This window comes from Macrosteles quadrilineatus, unplaced genomic scaffold (assembly GCF_028750875.1).
Source record: "Macrosteles quadrilineatus isolate MER2022 unplaced genomic scaffold, UCM_ALF_1.0 Scaffold_5__1_contigs__length_97177068, whole genome shotgun sequence".
Taxonomy (NCBI): Eukaryota; Metazoa; Arthropoda; class Insecta; order Hemiptera; family Cicadellidae; genus Macrosteles; species Macrosteles quadrilineatus.
In genome coordinates this window covers 13204010-13220433 of record NW_026542598.1, presented here as the reverse complement: position 1 = coordinate 13220433, position 16424 = coordinate 13204010, and the positions used below count along the sequence as shown (strand labels likewise).

At 32.5% G+C, this 16424-nt stretch overlaps 1 protein-coding gene across 3 annotated transcripts in view; it reads right to left on the bottom strand.

Annotated features, from left to right (window-relative positions):
• Nucleotides 1-16424, bottom strand: part of LOC128996028 (band 3 anion transport protein) — a 75544-nt gene that overhangs the window by 49892 nt on the left and 9228 nt on the right. The window contains exon 1 of one of the 3 annotated variants that reach the window (XM_054421148.1): nt 3838-3877. The exons of the other annotated variants lie outside the window; for them this stretch is intronic. The gene's annotated coding sequence lies outside the window, so the exon portion shown is untranslated. Of the gene's footprint in view, nt 1-3837; nt 3878-16424 lie in introns of those variants that run through there. 3 annotated transcript variants of the gene reach the window in all.

The window sequence follows — 16424 nt, the reverse complement described above, 5'->3', positions numbered from 1 at the left end:
ATATGGAGGTAGTTTTAGTCCCAAAATGGATCCTGGAGATGTCTATAGTTTGAGTTAATAATAAATAGAATCTTCTCACCAATCTTCTATAAATAATTTTATTCTGAATAATATAGGCCTAAATTCTTCTTTCTTCAGGTTATCTGGATATTTTGACAATACTTAATTTTATAATTTTACAATTTATTTATCACAACTAATAGTTTCTGTATGTTCTTCTTGGATGTCTTAACTGCACTCTCACTGTTCATTGTTGTAAATCATTTCTGGGGTTCACATAAATAAAAACATGGTTGAAATTTATTGATAATCTTGAACCCAGATGCATCGTATTTAAATTGGAGGAATTGTTTTGAATATTAGTTTTGAATAAGCCAATGAATAAATTTTAATTATAAATTATATATATGTTGAGACAATATGGTTTTTATAATATTAACAATGAACATGAATAAATATTAAAAATATAACAAGACTTAGCTTGTAATTTAATTAGGCCTAGTGACTATATTTATAAACATTAGTTTTTGAGTCATTACACAGTAATACAGAGGAGGTAAGGACAATTTAAAACACTTTGCGAATGGATTACCGATGCTAAGTGTCGCGATCAACTGTATCAGACAAGACAGCATAAGTTAACAGGCTTACGTTCAGTGACTGGTTGAGTAAACATGTTTTGGCAAGTTGTCATGACATAATGAGGCCAACAGATAATACCATTACTTGGATGGGTAAATATTACGTCAGTCAACGTACTCTAAAAGCCTACAATTACAAACACCTATATCTATACTTATTTAATACGCAAGCAGGATTTTTGTGACAATTACTCCTCCTAAACTACTGAACCGATTGACATGTTTTTGGTGTCATTGGAAAGAGTGTAACGTGAAGTTGTGTAGGAAACTTTCTTTTCAGGGAAATAATTATAGAGTGGGAACCGGGGGCCCTTTAAAGTTTCGTATTTCTCCATAAGATTAACATGGGAAACAAAAATATTGTTATGAAACTCCAGCTGTTGTCAGAAATTAAAAAGTAAATATTAATAATTGGTCTCCATGGAAGCATGAGAAAATTCACAATGTTTACCTTTACGTTGACATTTCAATGTAAACAAACAGAACTACCAAATGCTTATTTCACAACTTCAGACAGCTGATCCAAACAAGTTAAGTACAATTATTGTATACAATTATTATATATATTATATATGTGGTTGGTTTATTTATTCTAAAACTATGTAATTGATTATGAAATAAAGATTCTATAACCGTAAGTTATGAAAATAATGTTATTGATATATTTTCATGTAAACAGTTGGACTACAATGTAGGTTATAATTTTTTGTATAAATTTAGTGGCTTTTCTTTTATAAATTCGAACTACTTAACAAGTGTTTGGATTAGGTGATATAGTACATCTTCCCGTTGCGAAGCACGGGTACATCTCAGCTAGTTTGAATAAACCCACATTTAGACAGTTGTTATTGTTTATCTTTGCCATATTCCAAAATCGTTTTATTTTGATGGTGCATACTATTTTTGTCAGTTTAGATTTGTAATTGGGACCCTAAATTACAAACTATTACGTTGGTAATATGTTCATAAATATTTACTAAGAAGCAAAATTGTTCCAACGAACTTAAAGTATTGATAGTTAAATGGCCTTCATAAGACTAATTAATTGGATAGTATTTAACACGTTATGTATATTTTTACTGTTGAAGCGGTGTTAAAACTGGCACATAAAACGCACGATTTGTTTGAGAAAAAAAGTATTCTCATCGAAATTAAATTCTTATCTATAGGTCTTAATTTGTTACAGGGGTTATTGTTAAATAGGTATCATACTAAATTACTAGAATACATTTTACATACCTTAAAATTTTTATATATTTTAGATTTATGTTTAGAATAATTACTTTATAAGATGTTAAACTGGCCAAAGGGCTAAATGGTGTTGCCAGCTTAAAGTTGTCGCTCGTGAGAATCAAAAGGGTAGTTCGGAAGGTGTGAATTATGTATGAGCTTGTTTAGGATTAAACGCATTTTCCAAACTTCAGTTTAAAAGTACTTCAGTAGTTTCCACATCAAAATATACAGGGTGGCTGAAAAGTAACTTGCACCCCCCCTTAGCTTTTCAACCATTTGAGATATTTGAAATCGGTTTGCGGCAACCTTCTTAGATATGAGGGGCTACAATAATTATGGTCAATTTTGAAAAATTTCCCCTTAGGGGTAGCGGGGGTATACTACTTCAAATAACTATTGTCTCAATAATTTTTAGCTGCCATTTTGTTATTAATGGTCCGATTTATATTTTCTTTATGTTAATTGTTATGTTTTGTCAAGACCTACAAAATGATACCAAACTCGACTATACTTGGTGTTTGAAAATTTTGAGGTCCTACCCCCGCTACCCCTAAGGGCAAAATTTTCAAAACTCACCATAATTATTGTCGCTCTTCATATCCAAACGAGTTGCCGCAAACCGATTTCAAATATCTCGAATAGTTAAAAAGTTAAAGAGGGTGCAAGTTAATTTTTTTGCCACCCTCATGGTTATTTGGTTTTGAAACGTTTTAGGGCGCCATTTTGTTATTAGTGAGCCGATTTTGGTTTTCTTTATGTCAATGTTTATGTTTCGTCAAGACCTGTAAAATGATACCCAACTCGACTATACTTGTCATTTGAAAATGTTGAGCGAAAAACATTTTAAGTACTTTCTGGCCAATGAATAAATCATCGATGCTCAAATCAAGCATTTATAATTTTACTTATTGGGCAAAATAAATTGTCCATCTGAAGTGGATTAAATTTAAGGTAGTTTAGCCACCAACTGAATAAATGTTACGTAAATCAGTAACTCTCTTCATTATGTAACTTCAGGTGGCTTTGTTTAATTTTCACCACACCTAGAAATTTAACAACCTGTTTACTTAAGCGAACACGTAAATGGTAAACTAGAAGTCACATTCCACACTCAAACATTTCGTTCCGCTTATATATTTGAATATTTTACATTTTCTCATTGTACTGATGATTTCATTGACAGCACTAAGAGATAAATTACTCACTTAACATTTTCAACAATAAAAAGACCTTCAATATTATCGATATAAATGTCTAATAATTGTTAGGATTGAGTTGGCGCTGTAAATATACCCGATATTGTAACTAGGCCTTATTCATCCCTTAACTAGACGACCTAATCGTATACAGGTGGTAAATACTGTAAAACAATTATGTATACTATCCATAAATAAATGTTATAAAATTGGGTATTTTATACGAGAGAGTAAGTTTAATTCAACGATCATGACAATAGCGGGCCAGTAAAAGTTAACAGGGTAGCCATTAATACAGTGTCAAGGCCAAACCTCGACTTCAATCCTTGACAATACGCCTGGAAACAACTATTCTGTAACTCTCAATTTTTTGACCACTTTGTTATCGTTAAATATATTAATTATAATTGAAATCTATATAAGTAGAGTATAAGTGGTATTATAGTTCCTGTACGACCTAATAAATCACTTGCACAAACCCATCGACACCCAACCCTTGATTGTCAATAAACCGTTTCCAAAATTATTATATCTACGGATAATTTAAACGAAACCTATTAATACAACTATGTTATCAATTACAAATACACCTGAAATTGAACTAAATATAACAAAATCTCAGGTTTTGATACATAGAAAGTTGTTGTATCATAATATGTACTCTTGTTTTCACACAAAGATTTAACACCTATACAGCATTACTGAGTTGATACGACTAATATACCAACAGATTAAACATTTTCAATGGGTAAGGACGTAATCGTTACCTCATATATGTGTTAAAGTGGAGAGGATGACATCCCGCACAACACTGACTCTGTAGCCCGGGTCAGAGTCGATACCAACCCCCTATACCCCCTCGCCAACCCCCATACCCCCTCACCAACCCCCGGTAGCAAATCACCACCTGATGAGAAAATCTGACCTTCCACAACTTGCTACTCTCGCTTAATAAGATTAAAAATTAAACATTGTAATTACAGTAGAATGCCCATATGTCTGTGCATATTGGTCGAAACTCGTCTTGAACAAATGTTAAACCACTTTAACCGTAAGGGTTTAATTGGAACCGAAATATCTATGTATTACACTAATAAAAGAATTGTGAAGAATTTGAATCACATAAAATACTCTACAACACATATAACCGAATAAAATAAATTTGCAAAGTTTTACAAATAACCGTACGTTACTCGACTGATAATCAATTTGAAACCAGAATTTATTTCATCGTTGTCCAGGGCTACTACGAAAACGAAAGTACTGTACTGTAATAGGTGGTATAAATCCTCAATTTTGACAAACGTATTTAAACTATTCTTTTAACATTTCTGCATTTTTATTTAGTATGTATAATAGAAGTCTACTAAAAAAATGTCTACACAAATTATTTGTTTCAGCAAATTGACAATAACATTTATTCATGTCTAAATTACGAACAAATAAATGTAATCTAATTGTAGCTGTTTTAATTCCCAATCACATAAGATAAATATTATTTGTTATGACCTAATTTAGATTACATAAATAAAATCTGTAAAATGCTGTACCCATTCAATCGGCTGTAGTTTACAAATGGTGTGTTCCTGTCTCTGTATTATTTGATCAGTGGTCATCATCCGAATGTTTATACTTTGAACTGTGTTTAATTTGCTAGATTTTAAACACATGATATCTGCTAAGATTCTTTGTTTTGTTTACATTTACGTCGATATTTTGTAACCGTCATACCACCCCATAAGCCCAATGATAAAATTTAAAAACTTTGAGTTACTTTTAATATATATACCTATATAAGCATTATCAAAAATTTAAGTTGTTGCGTCCTAAAAATTCCAAACATTTGTCGAAACAACCTTGGTAAGTTTGGCTAAAATATTTTCAGTCGTTATTAAGTTATAGTGTTAGAAAGATTCGCTCCGCTCAATAATTGAGAAGGACACTGAAAAAGCATTTTCTTGCGATAAAGACCTTGAAGTGTCTTTAAAAGCATCGATATTGAAAAAGACTTAAGAGCAAAAAGGGTTGAATGGCATTGTATGGAATATTTGCTTTAAAAGTGTTTGAGTGTGGTGTTATTTCCAGGTTGAAATCATTACTAGGTGAGAATGAGTCTGGGCGTTTTAACTTTAAAAAAGTTGCCTTAAAATTTAAACAAAAAGTCAATATTAAAATAATTAAACTTACCTAGGGCATAAACTTTCGTAACATAAATAACCGATAAATTTAATTCACGACTTTTCTCCCAGCAATGTCATTAAAAACACCGCACCCAAACATCTCATTCTGCATAATGTTAACACAGATGAATCAGCTGTGATGAGGTAAGTTAATTCAGAGAAGTGAGAAGTGTATGGAGTTCCCATACCTATTGTGCAAAGTAGCATACACAACACAGTGATGCGGTGTATTAGCCTACCTTTGTCCATGTTATCTGCAATGATACGGTTTAGTATGACTATATTGTTCTAAAATTGTGAGATAGGATAAGGAGCTGAGAGGCTATTTTGTTCTTTTCTTAATCTGAAAGAAGGATCTACTAATCCTCTGACTATAGGTCTACACTGAACTGATAATATGTTAGTAGTTTTATTGAGCTGTCCTTGATCATTGGGGTTTTAAAAAGCGTCCAATCTGAACTTCAACAGCTTCACAAGACATTTCATTCCATTCTACCCTGATTTTTCAAGCATATTTAACTGTGTTGTAAATTATAAAACAATATTAAAACGATCTCCCTTGACTTTACAATCTTTAGAATACGATTAAAATCTCTGATATGACTCACAGTTTTGGAAACTTAGAATAAACATACAGAAACATATTTCACGTCTAAACATGATTCAACTATCGTATTTTAAACAACAACAAAAAATGTAGGTACACTTAAAGTACAAATTAATCAAATAAGGACATATTCGAATCATCATGGAACGAACACAAGTTAAACTTGATACCAATCCAAATTTCAGATTACACATTTGCAAACCACAACGAGTAATGTTGTCCTTAGACATTTAGCGGTTCAATATTCGCTAAAACCCAATTTTATGCCAGTGCTGTAAAAATGTTGCTAAAATAACATGGTAACTCGACATCGTTGTTGGTGATACTTTTGGAAACGTAAGGACACAAACTCGCTGACTTATAAAAGGAAGATTTTGCGGTCCAAATATTTCTATTATGTCATCCATGTATCAGAAGACTGTGGTCGATAGATCAGCGAGGAAGATCTCCGCTGGGTACGAACTGAAGCGTGCCTCGATGTAGTTATAGCAATGATTGATAGAGATATAAATAAATGTACGTGCTGCACTATAATAGGTCAACAATGTCCTTCAATTAATTAAACAAGAGATGCATACAAAACAGTGCGATATTATAGCATTTGTTAATTTTTAACGGATTAAAGTTGCTATTAATTAGTGATGTAGTCATAAATTAAACGTTTCATCTAAACGGCCAACGTCTAAAAGTTATCAAGCACATTGGTTCTTGCAAAAGTTTTCGAATTTTGACTAACTGAATAATCATTGTAGTAATTTAACAAACCAACATTTTTTTGTGAAATTGCAAAACGGCCAATGCTTAACATCTCCACGTCAACTTTAAGCTATGTTTATGTCCAGTTCACACAGAAACAGAAGTTTTTAGCATTTTACTGCTCGCATTTCTTGTTAAGATAATTAATTTTGAAATGATTTCAACCAAACATTATTTTTTAGTTTACTCTGCTATTGGAATTTTTCAGTATTTGTAAGGGGAAAGTTCTATAAATTTTGGTCTTCTAACGTCGATTCTAACGTCGATATTTAGTTGGATATTTTTAATTAATAAGCAATGACACCTTTAACGAACCTGTTAGTTGTACACTATGCTTGTTTGTTTATACTGTACTACAACCTAGAGTAAAGAGAAAGTTGTAAAATATACCCTAATACGAACATTTAGACTATGTGAGTGTTTTCAAACTTAATTGACTTTTTTGTCTATGCTTGAAACAAGCATCAGAATTAGATTCAAGTTTTAAAAGCACTACTGTATTAACAAACACTATATTGAAAATCAATGTGAAACTAAATTTTTGGACCAGCTGATCACACGCTATGTCAGGATGACTATCACAACTCGTTCCATGCGTGTACGAGTTCTCCTTGAGTTCAAGTGCCTCGCTAAATGGAGAAATCAACCGAATCAACTGATACCAGATAGCACTAGACTTATCTGCTTGTTCACCATTTATCTGACAGATAAAAATGCTTGTTTAAGTACAGTACCTATATTTTCCACAATTTGTCAATGGATACTGGGGTGTCATTTCGTATGTTCATTGTCAATTTATACGTTTCAAAAACAGGAGTCTGTTTCTTAGGGCCTTCAACTTATAGGACTTGAAGTACCCATTTCCATATGGCCATTCCACATCAGAGCAGAAAACTGATGAGTTAAAGTTACACTGTTACACTCATCTAAGAAACAGCTACAGTGTCATTCTTAATGTCTAATTGCAGATAAATTTATGTTCCTAATGTCTAAATACAAATACATTGTTTGTACCTACTGTATAGTTTAATTTTATGATCCTATAGTAGACATGAAGAGACATGGTTGTTACTAATCTGTGGATGCGGATACACAGTTTTGTTCCTAATGTATAGATGCAGGTATGCTGTTTCTAATATCCAGACGCAGACAAATCGTTATGTCTGCCGTATAAGATTATTCCAACAAACCCTGAATAGGTATTTTTATTGAAATACGAAATCCATTCAATCGAGAGCTTCTTAGTACAATACCAGAAAGACTAGGAAGCAGGAAAAGCGTAAAATCGATTCTTTTCAACGTTTCTAATTGACCTCCAAATGCCATACTCTAATCAAATTTAGCAACTGTGTCAATTGATTAAAATGCTCTATGCAATCGCTTATTTATTCGTTGTAAAAGCTACACAGATAGATTGTATAAACCACATTGTAAATAGTATATCTATACAGTGGTAAGTGATAAGTGCATTTGCAGTGATTCTATAAACGGCACTATGATAAATGCGGGGTTTTATACGCTGTTTATAATTATTTTGGAGACAGACAGCCACGAGAGGTGCGTATTTTAAGGTCAATGTCAATTCAAGATGAGTGTAGAATGGAGTTAAAATGATCTGTGAAGTTTTGTCACTGACTAAGATCATTCGTTTCTTTATCCATCTATCTATATATTAATAGGCAAGCATGTTTCTTTAAAACCTTTTTTCTCAGCTCGCGTGTATCGTAGGAAAAATCTACGCATACCGTTAGAAAGCTATTTTCCTGTAGGTGTGCAGAATCCCTTTATAAATTAAAATAGGCTCAAAAATAAGCACAAAAAATGAATTTGAAATTTTAAAAAATTAACATGGGTATTATGGGTTGCTATGGTGATGACGAAATAACAACACAATATAAACGGAAAACCAAAACAAATGGAAGACATTCCAATCACATGTTTTATTTACAGTGTGGGGTGAAAATAGAGAAGGTTGTACAAAACATACTGTTGGTCGATTTTTCGACCACGGGGCGTGCTCTCGTCTATATATTAATAGGCAAGCATGTTTCTTTAAAACCTTTTTTCTCAGCTCGTGTGCATCGTAGGTAAAATCTACGCATACCGTTAGAAAGCTATTTTCCTCTAGGTGTGCAGAATCCCTTTATAAATTTAAATAGGCTCAAAGATAAGCACGAAAAATGAGTTTAAAAATTTGAAAAAATTAACATGGATCTTATGCGTTGCCATGGTGACGAAATAACAACGAAATATAAACAGAAAATCAAAACAAATGGAAGAAACTCCAATCACATGTTTTATTTACAGTGTGGGGTGAAAATAGAAGAGTGAGTACATTAGACAGTACAGTACAGTACAGTACATTAGATATTTTTGGTCGAGTTTCGACCACTGGACGACCTCTCGTATGGTCTTATTATAGAATCGTCAAAAAGCTGCTGACTTTTCACATGATCGAACCGACAACCTTTTGAAAGCTATGCGAAGACAATAACTCAGGACTCAGCTATGTACATTATCACAGAGACTGGTGCGTTGGCTTATACAACTTAACGATTAATTCCATGAACATCTTAGGATCATGAACAGCATCAGCTTTGTTAAACATATCAATGGTACTGTTTCCCAAAAGCACACACAATACTTACTAGTACTAACGGTTGCCTTTCTCCACCTGAGTGGGGCCTATTTGGCAAGTATTGGCGACACTGTAGCGCCCACTGTAAGACCAGTTACATACATATGTCGATGTCACTGTCATCTACTAGTAGGTCAGAGTCACATCAGAAGGTCAACTGTAGCTCGCCACGCCCACTACACAACATACTGCAGATCTTCGGGCCAGCGTCCGACTGTGCCCTAATAAGTATCAGAGATTTGCTTAGCCAAGTTTCAACATATTAATTTTTGATTCTTAATTTCATAGAATGTCCATAAAAATAAACAAGTAGTTGATTATTCGAGAATAATCCAAGGTACGACACAAACGTGTACATCATAAAACGAGTGTCAATGCAAGCTTCAAATTGCTATGTTGGTGGTGGGCCAGCATGTTTTGTCAGATTTTGTATTTTTTGTTTCTCCATGTGATGTTTAACCTTTGACTTAAAATAGTAGAGGAGAGACTTATAAATATAGAGAGGACTAGTTGTATCCGGGTTCGTACTTAAAGGCGAAAACGAGTGAACGATTAGTTTTGCATGGATTTCACAGAGTTGTTACTGGATGAATTGTCTAGGAAAGCTGAGTTTAGATTCGAAGAATTAAAAGGATTTTGTCATTTCTTAGGATCGAGCTGGCAACTTTCGGTTTATTAGTTGAATGAACAAATCAAGTGAGCTACTACCAAAACTCTATTTCCTTCAAGTTTTCCATGCTTTGAAAATTTACGTGCCATTATACCCTCTTTGGTTAGTAAAACGCCTGTCAATATATCAGAAATCAGCAAGTCCCAGTAGCACTCTGCCTATTGCTCTATCAACTGAAACGTTCATTTACATTTTATAATTGCTGAATAGCACTTTTTAACATCTTTAGTCTGAGAATAAGATGTATAGTCATCTGTTTCTGATATTAATTACAAAACTGCTAGTAGGCAAACAGCCACATTTTGCAGTAAAACGTGTAAGCCGCTGTAACCGTACATAATTAGGTTACACGAAATTTCACACGTTTTCAACTTATCGGCTATGAAAAATGTTAAACGTAGTTCAAAAGAGTGTAAAATTTCCAACTACAGTAAGTAGGTGTGGCAGACACGTGTATTATTACTGGTAATTATACATGCGTTTTCCAACTCATTCAGAAAGCTATGATCTGAATATTGTCACGTATATGTTTCACTGTACTGTAGACTACACGATAACGTATGCGTCATCTTCGAGATACAGAGCAATAATTCCAGAAATTGTATTAAGTTATGAACGTAAAACGTGTTAAGGTCTTACGGCTCTGCGATAAAACATTTGTTGATAAGCCAAAAATACTTCAGTGGAAAGCAAGAAAGTCACATTAATTCATGCTGAGCATAATAGAATCGTCATTTAAATGTGTATACAATAGTGTAACTACTTCTAAATTCTACCGGTATAGGTACAGGTACCGGTATTATTATTTTTTTTTCAAATTTACTTCTCTGTTAACTAGAGATTGATAAATACTGCCTTCTACATAAAACCTCACTAAACCCGTCTTTCTATAATACAAAGCAAATATGAATGGGTGACAAATGCGCGTGACAAACCATATGTGGCGGTACTGAGCAACACTAACTAAATGTGTAACCTTTATTTGATTAAGCACAATTTTGCTTAATGTCTGGATCGAGATTTGAATTTCCAATACATATCACAGTCTCTTTCGTTTGATTTTGCAACGTCTACATATTTGTACACCTTGATAAGAAATATTTTCCACTTTTACCTATTGTAATGTATTCTTGCAATAGTGCAGATTCAGATAAGGCTCGAATGACTATCTAAAGAACCACAGATAAGGTGTTGTTTATAAAATCATCTCACGATCACTTGATTACCTGTCTATGTTGAAGAGGCTGAGAAGAATATTTTTAATTTTGATCAATCTACAAACACTGCCCTCTCAACAATAAGTACACAGATACACGTATCGGATGCAGGAATTTCCTTGTTGTATACAATTTAAACAAAAGCCAGACAAGCTGAGCGTATAATGTTAAAAGAACGAAAAATTAAAATATAATGTAATAGAAAAATCCTCGCAAACGTATGGCTAAGAAAAGGTACTTATTTTCGTCCTATTCCTTTATTCCAAAATATTATCAGTCAAAGGAGTAATAGTATGGCCTTCTAATAGTAAAATTAAACTGCTAGTATAGATTTAATGTTGCACTGAATATTGGTCTGTGTCTACAACAAACTTAAATAATTATAGGCCTACACAAACGATTACTGCAATCGTGTTTCAATCAATTCCAACAGTCTATGCTCTCACTGCAACGCAAAAACAATGTTGACCTCACACATGTCCATTAATAATTGTGTTAGTAGTAACAATGTTTATAGAGGTCCTATTTATTATACTTTATTGGACTTTGGCTACAGAAATGGCAATCTCATTTATGGATTGTGGCCAGGTTATTTCCACGAGAACATACAACTCTTATAAAGTGAATCTACTAATGAAGGACAACTTTTTTACTACGTTTTCACAATAAGATAACACGAACAAAATGGGACATTAATAAAAAGTTGGCGTATAAGAATGAAAACTTACATATAATTTGTGGCGCATACTGTGTATAAGCAGTATATTTTAAGACAGTAGACCCTGGCAGTGGCACAATGAAAATATTGAAAAACTAGAAATAAAACCTAGACACAAAATCAACATAGGAATGAAACATCCACTACACGGTAGTATACACACAGTAACACATTTGCAGTAGACATTGATGACAAGACTCCAACATAATAATAAGTCGGCGTCCAACTAAAGTGTCAGTAAGTGGAAGGGTCAAACTGGGGTTAAAATGCCTAAATTAGACTGCATTACTACGAGAACACAGTGCAGTAAAATTTGATAAATAGTAAGGCCTGACGTCAAAAATTAATTTGACTACTGCAGGAGGTTTTGCACATTCCATATTGATTATATTCATGTTGTCTTTAAGTGTAGATTCCGTTGGTCTGAAGCCAAATAGAATCCCGACACATAAAACCTTCCATGTAAAATGTATTATATAGATATTCGACTCGGATTAAAAACTCAAAACATTCCCATTTAAGAGTGTAATTTTGAGTAAGATTATATAATGGACATTGTCTTTTGATTTCAGAGCGTACTAATAACACGTTATGCAATGATCGAAGTTAATTGCTAATTTGTGTGTCTTTTAGTGTGCTACAGTGTGAAATATTTAATTGTTTTGTTATTTAATATAGTGTACGTGATCATCGCATGTGTATTTATGATGTCGTCCTTAGGTTTCAGGCCTAAAATGTTGTCCTATATTATATTGGGCATATACTGGATTTTATTTCGTGCTTGATTTATGTCTAATCAAATTTGTAATTTATTTTACTAAATAACATGTACAAAAAATTAACAGACAGTACACCGATTCATAGTGTAATTTGCATCGTAATCCGTCAAATATTTCCCGAACTGCTTTGTTAAATAGTGGTAGACACAAGAATTCACACTATTTTTCTCAACTTGTTTGTCTTTTTGTAAATTTAATTTTTAATCATTCAACCTTAGTTGATTATTGTTGCCGTTGAAATAAAGTATTATAAGTATGCTACTTTAGAAACATGTTAATGCTACTGAATCGCATGTTTGCCAAAATATGTCTTAACTCTACTGTTACTACATGTTATTTACGTGAACCAAACTGTAATTGTTTTCAAAATATATTTGTTAGTGGATAAAATGTTATAACAAGTCACTAGCTGGACCGGGTCTTTGGATAATTCATTAAGTGAGTTTGTAAGGGTAACAATACAAATCGATTAAAAATCAATTCAGTGTTCATGCATGACGACTCCCATCCTACAAATCTTTCTCAAGATTCGACAAGTTTTCAATGAGACTTTGTATCTTATCTTTACTGACAAGATGGTCTATGTATCACATTGTTAATTGTATCTAAATCCTCCAAATATACAGATAAAGTGTATACGAATTTTAACCAATCTATCTATATCTATATATTAATACACAAGCATGTTTCTTTAAACCCTTTTTCTCAGCTCATGTGCATCGCAGGGAAAATCTACGCATACCGTTGGAAAGATATTTTCCTGTAGATGTGCAGAATCTTTTCATAAATGAAAATAGGCTCAAAATAAGCACAAAAATCCAAATTTAAATATTAAAAAATTAACATTGACCTTATGGGTTGCCATGCTTGTGATAAATAATATAAAACATTTTAATTAAATCAGATCAAAAATAGAGCACGAAGTTCGTAAGCATAATCATAAATTCAATGCAGATGAAATAATATTTCTTACAATGATGTAGAATATAGAATATTTATCACGCTTGCTAATGAGATTTACAAATTTATTTTTTTTCTCCCAGAAAAAATACTTGTTACATTTCGAACCTAATTACCTAAATACCTAATTAATACGGTCCTGAAAAAGTACTTCAAACATTAGATCAAAGGCTAACTGTAAGGATTAATTTCTTTCAACTCAGTTAGACATAAAATTCCATCCGGTACAAAAAAATTAAAAATTATATAAAAATTATTAAACATTTAAATATTATATTAAAAACTAAATATCTGGTGTAATAATACGTATCACATAGTTCAATGGTTCACCGTTATCTAACAAACCTAATGCGGTGATAACGTAAAAGATTATCCATTTACTATTATTGCTTAAGGCTTAAAGATAAATACATTATGCAAACGCATTCAAAGATAACGAAGAGATTGCAAACTCATTGTTACACTCATTATCTTTAGAACAAGATCCCACATTTCCTTTTCAGTTTCTGTTTAAATTAGTTAATTAAAATTAATTAAAACCATCATACTTTAGCATATCGTTAAAAGTCCTTGCTAAGAACGACGAAAAACTTATAAAAGTAAAATAATTAATTATTACGAGATCACCTAACAAATATTTTTATGTTATACCTAAACATATAAAATGGAAAACATTAATTTTTCGTTGATATATCTACATATCTTATTATAAACAAAACATTTTATTTGCAGGTTATTTATCTTTAGTAAGATTTTATAGAAATTAGAGGACAGTTTTTCAAGAAACCCAAAAATGTCTAATGAAAATTAAGTTTTTCCAAACAATCGGTAGTTCTCTAATAATGTCAATACAAGTAAAAAGTTTTTGATTATGGTTCTGAATCTGAAGTTTCATAATATTGCAGACGAGCACGAGAGGATGACATTTTTTACGTGAAAAGGTACTTGCAGTAATGATATCCTCCGAAACATCTAACAAGAAGTGTTTGACCTCAAAAGTATAATTACATCCATATAGGGTTACTTTGTATAGCTATTATTCCTAGCTAGTTTTGTAGAATTTATTGCAAGACCTAGAGGTCTGGAACCTATGTATATTTTTAGAACAAAAAACCAACCCCAGAAGGAACAAAAATGACTTCATTTTTATTAGTACAGTAACAATCATTTGGATGCCAAAAAAAAGTTGTTCGAAGGTCCAATAATTAATTTAAAAATGTGTAGTTTTGTCGCTTTGCTGTAACAGGGATATTTTGTAACGTTTAAAAGTAAATTGAATTTTTTGTAGGAGCAATGAAAACTCTTTTCAGGAAATTTACCAATGTATTGTTGCTATTCAACACATTACAATGAATTTAGACTTATTACATTTACCAAAAAATAACAGTAATTACTATTGAATCAGCTGTTTCTATTGTTGCAACGTTGTAATGTACATTTCCATTTGCTACGGTTTGCTGATTATGATAAAGCTGATTCCTGGACCTAGTTGCCGTTTGTTATTGTACTAGTTATTAATCATAGCTGCTAACATTCAACACGACGATGATTTAGACTGTTTCTTAAAATGGTTTACAAGGCTGTGGAATTGGAAGACTGTATATTGAGGTTTTACATGTCGTAACTGAAGTTTTAATATGTATTACAATCGTTACTTGAATGTATTTGTATTTAAGTATGTATTTTATCGAATGATCGAGGAAACAGGATCAGTTACTTCAGCGAGCATCCAAAAAGTATCAAACTGTAGTATCAAAAAGTATATAGTGTAAACTGCTGCAGTACTACAAACTCCATGAATTAATTAGGTTTAATTACCTTTCAAAATAAGCATAATACGTAGCTAATTATTAAAACTGGAGGTCGTCCAACGGTCGAATACTCGACCAAAAATATCAAAACCTCTTTAATTTCACCCCACGCTGTAAATAAAACATGTGATTGGAATTTATTCAATTTGTTTTGATTTTATGTTTGTATTTCGTTGTCATTTCGTCACCAGCATGGCAACCCATAAGGCCTATGTTATTTATGTTATTTTTTTAATTTAATTTAATTTGCTTGCTTATTTTGAAGCCTACTTTAATTTATAAAGGGATTCTGCACATCTACAGGAAAATATACAGTATGCGTAGATTTTCTCTACGATGCACACGAGCTGAGAAAAAAGGTTTTAAAGAAACATGCTTGCCTACTAATATATAAATGTACCCTAATATCTTTTGGAAGTGGTAGAAACTAGTATTACAATGGGTGCCAAGGTTAATGTAATTGTTGAGAAAACAATTGTAAAACCTGTCATAAATCTCACTCAACAGGCGCGCTAAGACTTTAAGACCAGTTACTGTATTTTGGGACACGATAAGGGTTTCAAGGCGGCCTCGGTAGCACATTTAAAGGCACATTTGTGACACCGAGCTAAATATAACGTGTTAATATCGACATTAACATAACAGAGTGTTAACTAGAGTGAGGCTTGCTAAGTGTGATCTACATGCATTGCGCACTTGGTGCAAATATACTTTCGAAATTCGTAATGCTCAGCAAGTCATAGAGACAGAATTGCTAGTACATATTGAAGATTGTGTAAATAAACTGTCCATAATAATTTTTGCACTTATAGACTTGTTTCAGCACGTGAGCGGACAAACGTTTACAGTTATTTTCTAAGTAACCCACACATTACATCTACAAGAGTTCATTCTAGTTTCAGTGCAGTCCTAAATCCTTATCAACAGATGTTTATCAACACATGTGTTTTATCACCTCCCATTTAGGACTGTACTGAAACTAGGAATGAGTATGGACAGTGGTGTTTTCCCACTGTAT